This window comes from Chiloscyllium plagiosum, chromosome 16 (genome assembly GCF_004010195.1).
Source record: "Chiloscyllium plagiosum isolate BGI_BamShark_2017 chromosome 16, ASM401019v2, whole genome shotgun sequence".
NCBI classification, from domain to species: domain Eukaryota; kingdom Metazoa; phylum Chordata; class Chondrichthyes; order Orectolobiformes; family Hemiscylliidae; genus Chiloscyllium; species Chiloscyllium plagiosum.
In genome coordinates, this window is record NC_057725.1 from 41220246 (window position 1) to 41235713 (window position 15468).

Genomic DNA, 15468 nt, shown 5'->3' on the forward strand with positions numbered 1-15468 from the left:
AGAGAGAGAGGTAGAGAGAGATAGAGAGAGAGGTAGAGAGACACAAGCTTAAGAGTTAAGTGTAACTAATTCTGCCCTTAGGCCACCTCTCATGCACCATATTAAAAGCTGGCCATGGCAGAATTCACATCAAAGTTGGAGTCAGAAGTGGAACTTGTCAGACGTATAGGAACTTTCAGCCTTGGGTATCCTCCTCTCATGTCCTGCCTTCCTACTCGCCCTCTATCCTTCCCATACTCTTACCCCTTTCCCTCTATCTCTCCCTCTTTTTCTCATCCGTCCCCACCTCTCTGTACTCAAGCTAATTGGTGACAATGAATACCTGCTCCAGATGTGATTCATGATTTCAAATCAGTGCCCCTATATAACTATGGGCAATATCTACAATGCCAACAATCCTGTCTCAGAGACTATCAAGAAAACAATAAACTCTTCTTGGGGGATGACTGCAGTTGCCACATCTAAGGCCACTCTCCTAAGTAGCATCTCCATACTCCTTTAGTTCTTCCAGAGTTCCCAGTGAAGTACTGGGTAGATCTGGCTAAGAATCAGATTCCTCTTGCGCGGAGGGTGGGGGATGTTCTGAATACCCATGGCAATCAGGGCCCTAGTAGGAATACAGGGATGGATTAGGGAAGCAATTCCTCTTAGCTGGTCAGAAATAGCCAGGCCAGTTCACTCAATCCACCAGCACCACTGCGGAAAGCGGAGGAGATGGTGAGCAGGATCTGCTTCTGGCTGCCCGAGGAAGGAAGGTAGCAGGAAGGAGCCTGGCCTCTGTTGTGCAGATACGGCACCGAGCATTTGCTGGCCCCAGTGCCATTAAAGGCTCTAAGGGTAGCTGGCTCCAAAGTACTCTCCCAGTGGGTAGTCAGCCTTGTGGTACATGTTGAAATTCTCCCAGTAGACGGCGATGTTGCCATGACACAGAACTGGGGATTGCAATATATTGTCAATAATTTTTCGAAACCATTTTGCTGTTCATGATCATTGACTTTCTGGGAATACGTATTTTTATTTTCTAAGAAGTTATCTTTAAGATGGGTGAATTTTTGAAAGGCATTGCCCCACTGATTTATTTTCTTGAAGTTAAAAGGAGCAAAGTAAGACAGATACAGTGTGAGCAGTAAGAGTACAGAGAGGTGGGAAGGGATGAGAAAGAGAGGGAAATGTACAAATACTTGTAAGGTGCGTCAGATAACTTTGAAACAATGTAGGTAAAACCATTACTTAGAAAGACTCAAAGACTTTTTAGTCTTGATAACTACCCTTATCAGCTGTGCAGTGGAAATACCACTTAACATCATTAATCATTGCTAGGCACTTTTAAACAGTTGCAGTCAATTAAAGGATACCTTCGCTTAACTATAACCACATCTGGTAGACTAAGAACTTCAGGGACATCAGCAGCTCAATGCCCTCCCAGATGTCTGAATGCATCTTGAAGGTTCTGCTGGAAGATGCCAGGGATTGAAAAGCAAGATAATGAGATCTTGAGGGAAGGGAATTGTACAAAAGGGATGATTTGATGTCAAGGCAAAGGACTGGGGACCATGCTCTAATGGAGGCCTCAGCTTCAAATCATTTCAAAGACATGAAATTTCATTTTAAAAACTGCAAAACTAGAAGCGATCTCAGTCTACGGAGGAAAATTTCCCCCAAGCACTGTATAAAAGATCCCACAAATATTTGGAACATTAGTCAATGGATCTTGGAGTCAGGGCAAGAAGGTTCAAAAATGTTACTTGAATGCTGTACTCATTAATCAATGGACTCCAGGCACTGTCCATTAAATAATTTGTAGCTAGAAGGAAGAATTTCTCTCCACATGAATATACACCAATCTGTGTCAGCTCACACTCGAACTCCATCATCAAAACCAACAAGAGTAAATTTTGGGTTTGCATGAATATAAGGAGACCAGCTCTTGTGATGAAAATAAAGCGACAGCCAGTGTCCAATATCACTTCCAGGAGTTGGACAGTATTCGGCCACACAGTCACGAATGCATAAGGAATACAGTAGGGGGCTGGGTATGCAGCCTTGCAGTGCACCAGTGTTGAGGGTTATCATGGAGGAGGTATCATCAGCTATTCTTACTGATTGCGGTTTATGGGTCAGGAAGTTAAGAATCCAGTTACAGAGGGGGCAGCCAAGACCTAGGTCTCAGAGTTTGGAGAGGAGTTGTTTAGAATTATGGTGTTGAAGACAGAGCTGTAGTCAATAAGTAAGAGCTTGACGTAGGTATTCTTGTTATCCAAATGTTCCAAGGATGAGGGTGGGGCTGAGGAAATAGGCGAATTGCAAAGGATAAAGGCAATCAAGTAGGCTGGAGGTGATGTGAACCATGACTAACCTCTCAGAGCACCTCATAATTACAGAGGGTAGAGCTATGGGGCAGTAGTCATTGAGGCACACTGCATGACTTTTCTTTGGCACTGGGATATTGATGGTCTTCTCGAAGCAGATGGGGACTTCAGACTGAAGTAAAGAGGAGTTACAGATATCAGTGATTACTCCTGCCACCTGGTCCATACAGGATCTGAATGCACAGCTGGGGACTCCATCTGTGCCAGTCGCTTTCCATGGATTCACACTCAAGAAGAAGGTGAATCTAATGTCTGCTGTGGTGACTGTGGGTGCAGGTGCATCTGAGGCTGTTGGGATAGGTGACATTGTTTCACTGGGTGTTTGTTCAAAGTGAGGGTACAATGTATTGAGTTTATCGGGTAGGGATGTATTGTTGCCGCGACTTTGCTCAACTTTGCTTTGTAGCCCATTACATAGTATAAGCCTTGCCACAAACAATGCGTATCTGTCTGGTTAGTCTGGGTCTCAAGTTTAGTTTGGTATTGCTTATTAGGGTCTCTGATGGCCTTGCAAAGGTCATGCCTGGATTTCCTGTACTAGTTAGGATCACCCGACTTGAATGCCTCTGACTTGGACTTCAATACAGAGTGGATCTCCCGGTTCATCCATGGTTTCCAGTTGGGGAACATTCTGATTAACCTCTTTGGCAAGCAGTCTTCTACACTCTTACTAATGAGGTTCATAAATGGTAGTGACTTACTCATTTAATTTGACTGCAAAGTTCTTGAATATGAACCAGCCCACACAGACTCTAAGAGGTTCCATAGAAGCCCTTCCGTTGCCTCATCCTAACCACGTGATGGTCAAGAAAGCACAACAATGCCTCTACTTCAAGAGGTTAAGGAAATTCAGCATGTCCACAAGACTTTTTACCAATTTTTACAGTTGCACCATAGAATGCATCTTGTCTGGATGTATCACAGTGTAGTATGGCAGCTGTTCTTCCCAAGATTGCAAGAAACTACAGTGACTACAGCCCAGTCCATCACACAAACCAGCCTTCCATCTGTTAACTCCATTTATAATTCCTGCTGCCTCAGGAAAACAACCAACATAATCAGAGACTTATCGCACCCCAATAATACTGTCTTCCACTCCCTTCTATCAGGCAGAAGATACAAAAGTTTGAATACATGTACAAATAGATTCAAGAACGACTTCTTCCCTGCTGTTATCAGACTTTTGAATGTTCTCTCAAATGTTAATGTCGCTCTCTCTCTGCAGTATAGTACAATCTGCCTGTAAAGCATGCATATCATTTTTCACTGAATCTTGGTAGATGTGACAGCAATAAATCAAATCAAATCAAACACAGTTAGAATGCACCAGATCCTGTGAGAGCAGTGGAGTTGGTTAGAAATAAGAGAAGCAGGGTGGAAAACAAGTGACACCAGAATAGGCTATACTGTCAAAGTAAAGTGGGACAGTGTGCCACAGTATGATGGGCCATCCAGTGCCATTGTGAATGGGACAGTGTGAGGGACCATTACTTTCAACTGTTATATGTTGCTGTGATGTTAATCACTACTAGCTTGTAGTTGGGGTAGTGTTCTGCCCCCGTCCTCTTTTCTTGACTGGGTTGAAGAGCCTTCTTGGATCACAGTTGTACAACCACTGGCAAGTCTTAAAAGGGAAGAAGCTCTTAAACAAGATGCATCTTATTGTATGATAGCAACCAGGCACAAGATATGTTAGTAAGTTGTACATGACACGTTTCCAAGATATTTGGGAATCATGTGAATATAGGATCTTGTAGGATGGAGACCTAACAATTTTGTCTTTTTTCAATCAAATTCTAATGACATCAGACTGGTTAAGGCTTAATGCACTCGCCTACATTAACTCCATTATCTTATACAATGTCTCTCCCCAAGACTTTTTTTACTCTGTAGTTAACAGTTCTACAGTTGTGTTATTATTATGTTTATCAGTACTCTATTGCCCCACAGGTCCCTGATTGCATGGAGGTCTCAATGTTTCTAGAATCTGTTCTCATTCAATTTGGAAGATTGGTAGTTCTTTGGCTTTAGGACTGTTGACCTTTATTGTGTCTCCTGACCTTGAGTGATCTGTAAAGTGTATCTACACTGGGGGAACTTTTATATTAATTACTTGGATGAAGAAAGTAAATGTATTGTCGTCAAATTTGCACTCGACACAAAAATACGCAAAAAAGCAAGTTATGAGAGGGATACAAACAGTTTATAGTGAGAAACTGATATGTTAAATAAATGGGCAAAATGTTAGCAAATGTGAAGTTGTTCATTTTCATAGGGACAACAAAAGAACAAATTACTTAAATGAAGAAGACGGCAGAAAGCTGTAATGCAAAAGGGACTTGGAAGTACTTATGCACAATAAGCCAGCACACAGGTGCAGCAGTAATCAGGACGTTTAATGGAATATTAGGCCTTATTTCAAGGGGCTGGAGTATGACAGTGGGAAAGTCTTGCTGTAACTGTATGAGATGTTGGTGAAACTACATCTGGAGTACTGAGAGCAATTTTGGTCCCCCTTTTTAAGGAAAGATATATCGTTAGAGACAGCTCACAGTAGGTTGACTAGTGTGATCCCCAGTATGAAGGGTATGTCTTATGAGCAAAGGCTAAAGAGGTTGGGTCTGTATTCAATGGAGTTGAGAAAAATGAAAGGTGATCTCATTGAAACACATAGAATTCATAAGGGATTTGACAGGATAAATATTGAAAGGTTGTTTCCCTCATGGAAGAGTCGAGGACCAGAGCATAGTCTTAGAATAAAGAGTATAATAATCTCTGAATAAAGGGGTGACAATTTAAGACTGAGATGAGAGGAATTTCTTCTCTCACTGGTTGAGAATCTTTGGAACTTCTTACCGCAGAGAACAGTGGGCACAATCCTTGTGCATATTTAAGGCTGAGACAGTTGATTCTTGATCAGTAGGGAAAACAAGGTTTACAGAGACAATACAAGAAAGTGGACATGTGGAATGTCAAATCAGCCAAGATCCCATTGAATGATTGCCATTTAACATTATTTGAGAGACCTACAATTTTATGAAATTATTTTATGAAAGACAGCTGTTTTATTGATGCAGAGCAAGTTTCTTGACTTTCTAGATGAGTCAATTTCTTCTTCTTCTTCTTCTTGACCTGAAACAGTAGTCATTATTATCCCACCTCAGAGTTGGCTCCCACAGACTCATACGTAGTCCATTTCACTTTGCACAAGTAAATCTTCTTCCCAGTCTGCTAATACAACTGTATTGTTAGAAATTATTTACTTCAACTTCTTCACTTTCCTTCGGAGATAGTCTTACTGGTGAACACAACATGTTCAGACTGGGAGGAGTGTGCAGCAGATCTGTGTCACAGCAAAGCAGAATGGGAGAAACATCATTGAGAAGCAGATTAGAAGGAATACACAAGTCTTGGCTGCTCAAGGAACTTTGGCTTAGATTTGATAAGCTAAAGTCTGAGCTGCAGACACAACAACACAGCGGTGGTTAGCTGGATATTGTGTTTCAGGATCTGTGCTTTGTACAGGAGGTTATGGCCTAGTGGTATTATTGCTGGACTGTTAATCCAGAGTGCTATGGATCAAGCCAGACCACTCAAAACGTTTCAAGAAGGTAGCCTCAGACACTAACTTTGCTAGTCATATTAAGCAGGTGTAAAATGCATATTCCAGGAGAGATGCCACTGGTCAAACCACTTAGCTTTAAACAAAACGGAACTTATTTACAAGATTACTGAATGAAACACAAACAAAAGAGAATAGTATACAGAATAACTTAACCTATCCAAAAACCCAACAGATTATCCCAACTTAATGATGCTGTTCCAATACTTGCAACAATCCTCACAAACACCCCTTGGCACAAAAAGTAAAATCAAACACAGGGTCTTACAGGAGAGAAGTCAGAGAGGGAGTACCAGCCTGGACCTGCTTTTTGTGTCGAGCAGCTTGGCGGTGGTTGAGACGTGTACTCTTAATTTCTAAGTTATGCCAAAGGAGGGGTGGGGTATTTGCCCCTTTTCATTTAAAGAAATTTCTTTATTCACACTGCTAATCCGTGATGTATTTTCTTTCTTTCTGTTTGTGTTTGTGGTGCAGCTCTAGTTGGGAGGAGGGAAAATGGTTGGGATGGCTAGATGCCTACTGACAAGCAATTTATACCTGGCTCAGGTATTTAAATGCCTAACATGCAGTCTTGGCCGTGGGTTGGGAAGTTGGGTTTTGGGATGGGTAGTAGCCCCCCCTTGGGCAGGGAGTGAGTTCCCCGATTTAGTGCTGTTGGCACTTTATATATTGGTTTGCTTTGTGGTTTTTGTTGAATATATATTTTGATAGCTTTGTAGGTTTGTTAACTGTAGTGGTTTTACTTTGTGTTGTTTTTATGTTCGATGAATTTTGTGACACTAAGACTCGGCAATTTGTGGTATGAGTTCTTCCATATTACTATAGGGGGAATTTAAATGGTACTGCAGAGGTTATAGCTAATGACCTGATTAAATGGTGTACCTGGAATATCAAGGGGAGTCACTCACCAATTAAAAGGAAGGAAGTACTTTTGAGTTTTAGAAAGGAGAAGGTGGATATCGGTTTGTGACAGGAGACACACTTGGACGACAGGGATCATTTTAAACTACAGCAGAATGGCTTTGATCGGATTTACTTTTCTTTTAATACCAGAAGTAGGGGAGTGGCTATATTGGTTAGGAGGAATCTCCAATTTAAGTTACTAGAGTGTGTTAAATTTACACACAGAAAGTTGTAATTCTCAAAGACCTGATAAATGGGGAAGAATATGGTGTTTTAAATGTTTACTGCCCTCCGGCCCATCCCTTCAAATTTTGGTAGATGCGCTCTCTAAACTGATCAGTCTCGAATCCCGGCATATTACTATAGGGGGAGATTTTAGTTGTCTCAAGGATCCCACAGTAGACAGGTTGCCCAAAGGCTCCCCCCCCGAAACCCTCTGTCCAAACTAAACAATCAGTGGATCTATGTGTGGAGTTAAGGTTGGTGATGTCTGGAGACGTCTTCACCCTACAGGCAGGGATTTTATTTTTTTCCCAATCCACACAGATGTCACACCAGAATTGATTTTTTCTGACCCCCGTGGCAACCTTGGACTTGGTGGCATGTTGTACGACTGGATAGTAAGTTTGTGGAGTACTTCTCTCGGGAATTTTGAGGGTTCCTAGACATCAACTCAGGCTTGGTTAGTAGCCCATCTGTCCTTTGGGAAAGAGCCAAAGCCTATGACTAGGGTTAGTTATTTCCTTCTCTGCCAGTGGGAAGTGGCAGAAGAATGAGCTCCTCGAAGCATGGTTGAAGGCAGCCAAGAAGGCTTACTTTGACAGGCCCTCGTTAGTCAAGCTACAGAGGACTACGGCACTGCAGTTTGCATTGAATCCCATGCTTATGCAGACAGCAAAGAAGGAGTTTACTTTTGCAAAGCAAAGGTTATATGAGCATGGTGACAGGCCAGGCAAATACTTAGCTTATTTCGCCAGGAAAAGGAGCGCCCCTCAAGCCATTACAGCAATTAGGGAAGGGTCTAGGAACCTAACATGTGACTCCAAAAAGATTAATGTGACATTCCAGAGATTTTACTCTAAATTACAACATGAAGGTTGTGAGGAGGAGTGGGCCAAAATGGAGTCTTCTTTCAAAGATCTGGAGCTCCTGGATGTGATTCCCAAACAAGAGTCTTTTCTCAAGGCCCCCTTATCAGGGCAAAACTGCAGGAGGCTGTGAAGCAGCTTCAAAGTGGAAAGGTGTCCAGTCCTGATGGACTTCCCAGCAAATTATATGAGGAATTTACAAACATATTGTCAGGCCCAATGCTCAACATGTTCAAAGACTCATACAGCCTTGATTGTCTCCTGGCCAACTCTAAGCAAAGCCAATATTTCGCTTATTCTTAAAAAAGGGAATGTCCCGGAAGACTGTGCTTTGTACAGGCCCGTTTCACTCTTAAATGTGGACTTTATATCCTCTCTAAGACTTCTGCTTTAAGGCTGGAGACTATGTTACCTTCTATTGTTAAAGAGGACCAGACAAGCTTCATAAATGTTAGGACGCTGTTTAATGTAATTCAAGCGTGTCAACAACAGTCAATACAGGGATTGGTGATTTCTCTAGTTGCAGAGAAGGCATTTGACAGAGTTGAACGGCCGTACCTTTTCTACACTCTAGAGCAGTTTGGCTTAGATGAAGTCTTTATATGATGTGTAAAAGTTCTCTGCAGCGACTGTCTCATTGCGGTTATCACCAAAGGGGTGTGTTCAAGCAATTTTAACATTTTTAGGGGCTGCCGGAAGGGCTGTCCCCTTTTGCTACTGCTTCTTACATTGGTGATTGAATCATTGATGGAGGCCATTTGTAGAGATCCCAATATATCAGCTCCAGAAGAGGGGTCAAAATTACATAAGATTTTGTTGTTCACAGGCGATGTCCTCACTTTTTTGTCAAATCCAGCAGTTTTGGTGCCTCGCCTGATACAATGAGTCAGTGTGTTTGGCACCTTTTCGGGGTACAAGATTAATCCTGCAAAATCAGTGGCTGTGCGTATGGGTGGTCTTACGAAGATGCTAGATCTTGAGGGAAAATATAGATTCCCATTTAAATGTTCATGGTGGGGTTTGTGTATTTGGGCATATTCATTACTCCAGTTCTGGATCGGCTGTTCAAAACTAATTTTGTTCAATTATTTGACAAAAATCAAACAAGACCTTCAAAGATGTGAGGCTCTTCCGGTCTCGTGGTTGGGTCGGATAGCACTTATTGAAGATGAATATTCTCCCCGTTTGTTATACTCTATATGGATGGTCCCCGATTTTCAATAAGCAAACATTCATGAAACTGAATGGCTGGTTCAGCTCTTTTACTTGACATTGAAAGCGGCCCCTCAGTCAATTAGCTAAACTGCAATTGCCTCACAGATTGAAGGAGTGGATCTCCCAGACATCAAAAGCTACCAACTAAGCTCGCTTTTACTCTGTGAGTGATTGGGCTTGTGGGGACCCTCTTTCAGTATGGTTAGATATCAAAACCTCCCAGCTCGCAAGGTACTCCCTTACTAGCTTGTTGTATTTGGACAAAATGAGGACAGTTAGGGAATATTGCCAGAACCAAATAGTTATTAATACTGTTAAAGCATGGAGGGTAATTCAGCAGGGGGAAGGCAATATTGGCGAAACATCTTCTCTTACAGCTCTTGTGGGTATGCCGAGGATGATAGATTCAGGATTCAAACATAGGGCAGTTTGGGGTGTGTCTTGCATGGCGATTTATTTAAGGGAGACACAATGATGTCCTTTGATCTTTTAATACGGAAACACAAGCTATCTAACAGGAACCTCTTTCGTTTTTTTGAAGTTAGGAATTTTATTCAAAAAAAAGACTAAACTTTTGACCGATTCTTACAAATCCGACATAGAGAGGAGGGTGCTCAGTGCTAAGAGTACACTTTCTGTCTGCACTTTGTATCATCAATTGGGGGGTGGTGGGGGGGGGGGGGGGTACCCCTCAGATGAATTTGATTAACTCTGCAAGGTGTGAGAGAGAGAGCTAGGCATCAAGGTCTCCTCAGAGCAATAGGACCCATACTTTACAGTTGAAGATTTTCCACAGGGTCCACTTGGCTCCAGATCGTTTGTCAAAATTTAAACCAGGGGTATCTTCAACATATCCCAAGTGTAAGGTCGGTACGGCACTCTTACCCAATGTCTCTGGTCCCGTGGTAGGCTTCAGACATACTGGAGCGCTGTGGTGGGTGTAATGGAGAGGATTTTGGATGTAAGGGTAGAGAAGAACCCTATGACTCTTTTTCTTGGCCTGCGCAGTGTGTACCCTGCAGATGCGCATGAGAAAAAATTCTTTTCAACATCCTCACTTTCTGCGCAAGAAAGAATATGTTGCGAGGTTGGGTATTCTCCCTGGGTCTGTCGGGTTGCCAGAAGATTGTCATGGAGCATATCCCCTTGAATTTTGTCACATGTATGGTTCACCACAAACCTGAGAATTTTTCTAAGACATGGTGGCCCTTTTTGGACTACTTGGACACAGATTTATCTGCCACACTAATAAGGGCTTTTATACAACCATAACGATTGTGCTTTACGAGCCCAATATCCAAGGAGGAAGAACTACAAATGTATGAGTGTCTTGTTTGGCTGAGTTGAGTTATTACTATTTATTAGTTTGTCATTGGTTATTATTTATTTAGTTAAATAGTTAATTGGGTATTTTTTTAATGTATATTTTTCTATATATATGTTTATACATTTATACATAAGGGCGGTTGAGGCTTTTTTACTTACACTTTTTGGTGTTGTTTTGTATTTTTTTTTGTTGTCACATTAAAAACATCTATTTTTCAATAAAATATATATTTTAAAAAATAGCTAGACTGTTGCTTCCCAAATTGTGGGTCCTGACCTCCAATGCGGTTACATCCAAAATTATATGGTCACAGGAGCTAAAGCCATAAATTTCCAACCAAATGCAAGGCTCCCTTTAAAACTCCTTAGTCTGGTATGGCCTACTTGGCCAATCCTCAAGACCTGATTCCTGACCCAAAAAATTAGGCAAAAACTGCAGTCTAAACATCTTCCTCAATACTTTGATCAAGTGACCAGGAAGGTTGACAAGGGCAGAGTGGTAGACATAGTCCATATGGATTTCAGTAAGGTCTTTGAGAAGATTCCACATGGTAGGCTGCTCTGGAAGATTAGATCACAAGGAATCCAGGGTGAGCTGGCAAACTGGATATAAAATTGGCTTGATGGTAGGAAGCAGAGGGTAACAGTGGAAGGATGCTTGTTATACTGCAGGCCTGTGACCACTGGAGCGCCTCAGGTGTCAGTGTTAGGCCCAGTACTGTTTGTTATCTATATCAAAGACTTGGATGAGAATATACAAGGCATGATTAGTAAGTTGAGGAGCAAGTGAGGTCTGCAGATGCTGGAGATCAGAGCCGGAGATGTGTTGCTGGAAAAGCGCAGCAGGTCAGGCAGCATCCAGGGAACAGGAGAATCGACGTTTCGGGCATAAGCCCTTCTTCAGGAAGAAGGGCTTATGCCCGAAACGTCGATTCTCCTGTTCCCATGATTAGTAAGTTTACAGATGACACTAAATAGGCATTATCGTGGACTGTGAGGAAGATTATCAGAAATCGCAGCACGACCTTGATCAGCTGGAGAAGCGGGCCGAGAAATGGCAAATGGGATTTAATATTGATAAGTATGTATGAGGTCTTGCATTTTGGAAAGTAAAATCAAGGTAGAAGTTTCATCGTGTATGATAGGGCCTCAAGGAAAGCAATGGAACAGAGGGATCTTGGAGTTCAGGTTCACAGTTCATTTAAAGTGGAGTCAAGGTAGACAGTGAAGAATACTTTTGGCACACTGACCTTCATCAAAAGGGCACTGAGTGCAGAAGTTGGGAAGTTATGTTGCAGTTATATAGGATGCTGGTGAGGCTGCACTTGGAGTATTGTGTTCAGCTTTTGTCACTGTGTTTAGGAATGATGTTAATAAAGTGGAAACAGTGCAGAAGAAATAACAAGGATGTTGCCTAGACTCGAGGGTCTGAGTTATAGGGAGGGAGTGACAAGCTAGGCCCTTTTTTCTTTCGAGAATAGGAGACTGAGGAGGGACCTTATCGAGGTGTCTAAGATCATGAGAGGCACAGATAGGATGAATGCACTCAGTCTTTTCCAGGGTTGGGGAATTGAGAACTTCAGGTTAAAGTTTGAGGGGAAAGAATAAATGGGAACCTGCAACTTTTTTTATTTTACACAGAGGGTGGTACACATATGGAATAAGGTGCCAACGCAACTGGTTGAGGTGGGTACATTAACAAACTTTAAATGGCATTTGGACAATACATGGATAGGAAAGCATTAGAAGGATATGGGCAGAGTGCAGGGAAGTGAGGTTAGTCTGGATGGACCTTTTGACTGGCATGGACCAGTTTGGGCCAAAAGGCCTATTCCCGTCTGTAAGATTCTATGACTCTATTCCCCCCGGACCACTGCTCCCCTTCCTCCACCACCCCACCAGCACCCCCCCACCTCCCATTCCCTACTCTCACAGGTTTTTTCTTCCCCTCCAATCCATACCAATTGTTTTCACAGCACTGGGATCATAGAAATTTTCAAGCATCAAAAAAAAAAAATAGGGTCACAATGAGAAAATGTTTGGGAAGCACAGAACTAGACCAAATCTATTTGTCTTATTACTAAATTCTTTACCTCTTATTCAATACTTAATTAATTAGTTTCCCACTAATATCTTAAATGTTACAATAATGTTTTTCACGCTCTCTAGCTTTTGCATGAAAGAAGTTACTCATTTTATGATTGAGTGACCTTGGCAAAATTGTGTTTACTTCATTTCAGAGTCACATCCCCACCCACCTTGATAGAAATTATGCCCTGGCCTGGAATCCAATATTAAGAAAGTTATTTGTTTCGCATTTAATATACATCATGAGACCGGAGCACAATATTTCTGGTTTATTTTATACTGTATTGATTGAGTTAGAATATAACAATTGCTCCAAGCCAAATGACCATTACTGCACTTCATCTGAATTTATGCTTTTCAAAGTTTAGCAAATGTCATTCTCTGGAATTGTGCAGAGTCAGAACTACTGTATCCTGTGTGAATTGCTAATTTGCCTCAACCCTAAAAACCTGAAAAATGAACAATTATGTGTAGGATGTGGCTTGAATTCTACTAAATGTAAAAAAATGCTCTCTATAATTTAGCTTGTTTTACATGTTGAACGTCATTACTACTATAGCAAATTGGGTTTTTTTTTAGATTAGATTACTTTAGATTAGATTACTTTACAGTGTGGAAACAGGCCCTTCGGCCCAACAAGTCCACACCGACCCGCCGAAGCGCAACCCACCCATACCCCTACATTTACCCCTTATCTAACACTACGGACAATTTAGCATGGCCAATTCACCTGACCCTGCACATCTTTGGACTGTGGGAGGAAACCGGAGCACCCGGAGGAAACCCACGCAGACACGGGGAGAATGTGCAAACTCCACACAGTCAGTCGCCTGAGGCGGGAATTGAACCCGGGTCTCTGGCGCTGTGAGGCAGCAGTGCTAACCACTGTGCCACCGTGCCACCCATTGGGTGGATGGGTGGGTGGGTGGGTTTACAGGTGCGACTTCCTAAAGTAAAAAGTTTCAACTGACTTTATGTCCACTATACATTTATCTCTGAAAGTTGCAAAGCACAACTGTTGCTTAAAGTCAAAAGTATGCATTTTACATACAATGTCAAAAATACTTAATACTCAAGATTTTCAGTAATTGTCAGGAACTGTATACAATAGATAAAAAATGTAGAGGAACGTAAAATGCAGGAGTGGGCTTCTCATGCCCCAGAGCCTGCTCTATCATTCAATCTGATCATGTCTGACCTGTACCTCAATTCTCTTCACTACCTTTGTTTTATATAGTTAACAAATAAAAAAAACTTTATCCATTTCAGATACTTAAAACTGGACGCATTATACAAATAGTTCTGAACACAAAGCATAATCTTCTCACCTCTGAATTCCAACGTGCTTGAGAATAGATGTGTTGGTTACTTTTTAAAAAAATTTGCACACATGGACACTTCTGTCATACTTAAGAAATTGGTACCAGACCTTCTCAAGCCACTGCCCTATGTGCACAGGGAGCAGCCATTCTTGGACAAAGGAAGACAAGTCCCGAAGTCAGGGCTCCTGCTGAATCTGATCCCACCTTCCTGGTGCTCCTCCTTGCCAGAACCTCTTACGAGTTCCAGGCTATAAATGGATAACCGCTGTTCAGAATTCCGTGCTACAGCTGCCCTTCAAATGTCTGCCAATCTAAGCTCCATCATTCACACTCATTATGGAATGTAACTCAGATCACCAAATCCTGGATTACATAAAGGTCCAATGTTCTAATTTTTGGCACTGGTCACTGCTCTTAATCCCTTCAAAATATTGTCAGGTGTTTCTTTGTCACGATCTTGACAGATATTTGAGTGGTTTAAATTACTCCCAAACGTTACTATAGTCGATCAGTCTATAAAATGAAGAGTGGGTGAACATGTCAGGTGATTGTAAAAGATGGGGTGCATGTGTGGTGGAGGCAGTGGCAGTACTGTGGGGGTGACAATGGGATGAGTGAGTGATTCAATAGATAAGGCAGAATAAAGAGATTGAAAGGGATGAGAGCGGGGGGGGAGGAGGATAAGGAAATCAACACAGGAAGCTTTCCACATACCTAAAAGAACTAGAGCTGATGCTCGTGAGCATTAGCTCACAAAAGTATCAGAAAACTTTGTGTCCCAAATTCCTGCTACCCTATTGAAACTCCAGCCAATAATAATTTTCTTTTCTGCAGCTTTTACACTCAATATTAAAAATATTTCATTTATATTTCCCAGATCCAAAGCTGATGAACATTACACTTTCTGACACTGAATACCATCTGCAATAGATTTTCCCCACTTTATATCTTCTGTCTCGCATTCAAACTTACCGGGTGCAAACTTGGAAATGGTAGGAATGAAGAAAAACACTATTTTGAAAGTACCTGCATGTCAGAAACATCTGAAAGCACCTAAAGATGATCTTGACAATGCAAAAATGAATATTTATTCAAACAGATTTGATTCAAAGAAGGTGACCAAATTGAATAGAAAAGATCATGGACCAAATTTTCGCAGCTTCCGAGCAAACAATGCTGGGTCAGTTGGGAAAATATGGTAAAAATGGAAAAAATATGATCGTTGATGTACAGCAATAGAAATTCAAATTTTCTACTCAAGGTTTTAAATAGCTGGAAATGAGTGGTGGGGGGTGACTCCCTCGTCAGGTCCACACCCTAATCTCCATTCCCGGCACCTTCCCCTGCAACCGCAAGAAATACAAAACTTGTGCCCACACCTCCCCCCTAATTTCCCTCCAAAGGCCCCAAGGGGTACTTCCATATCCGCCACAAATTCACCTGCACCTCCACACACATCATTTACTGCATCCGCTGCACCTGATGTGGCCTCCTCTATATTGGGGAGACAGGCCGCCTACTTTAGGAATGTTTCA

General features: G+C 41.9%; 1 protein-coding gene across 6 annotated transcripts in view; it reads right to left on the reverse strand.

Annotated features, from left to right (window-relative positions):
- Positions 1-15468, reverse strand: part of LOC122557824 (USP6 N-terminal-like protein) — a 264478-nt gene that overhangs the window by 216233 nt on the left and 32777 nt on the right. Inside the window, exon 1 of one of the 6 annotated variants that reach the window (XM_043705911.1) lies at positions 14041-14061. The exons of 4 other annotated variants lie outside the window; for them this stretch is intronic. The gene's annotated coding sequence lies outside the window, so the exon portion shown is untranslated. One more of the 6 variants, XM_043705910.1, reaches the window with a different exon arrangement.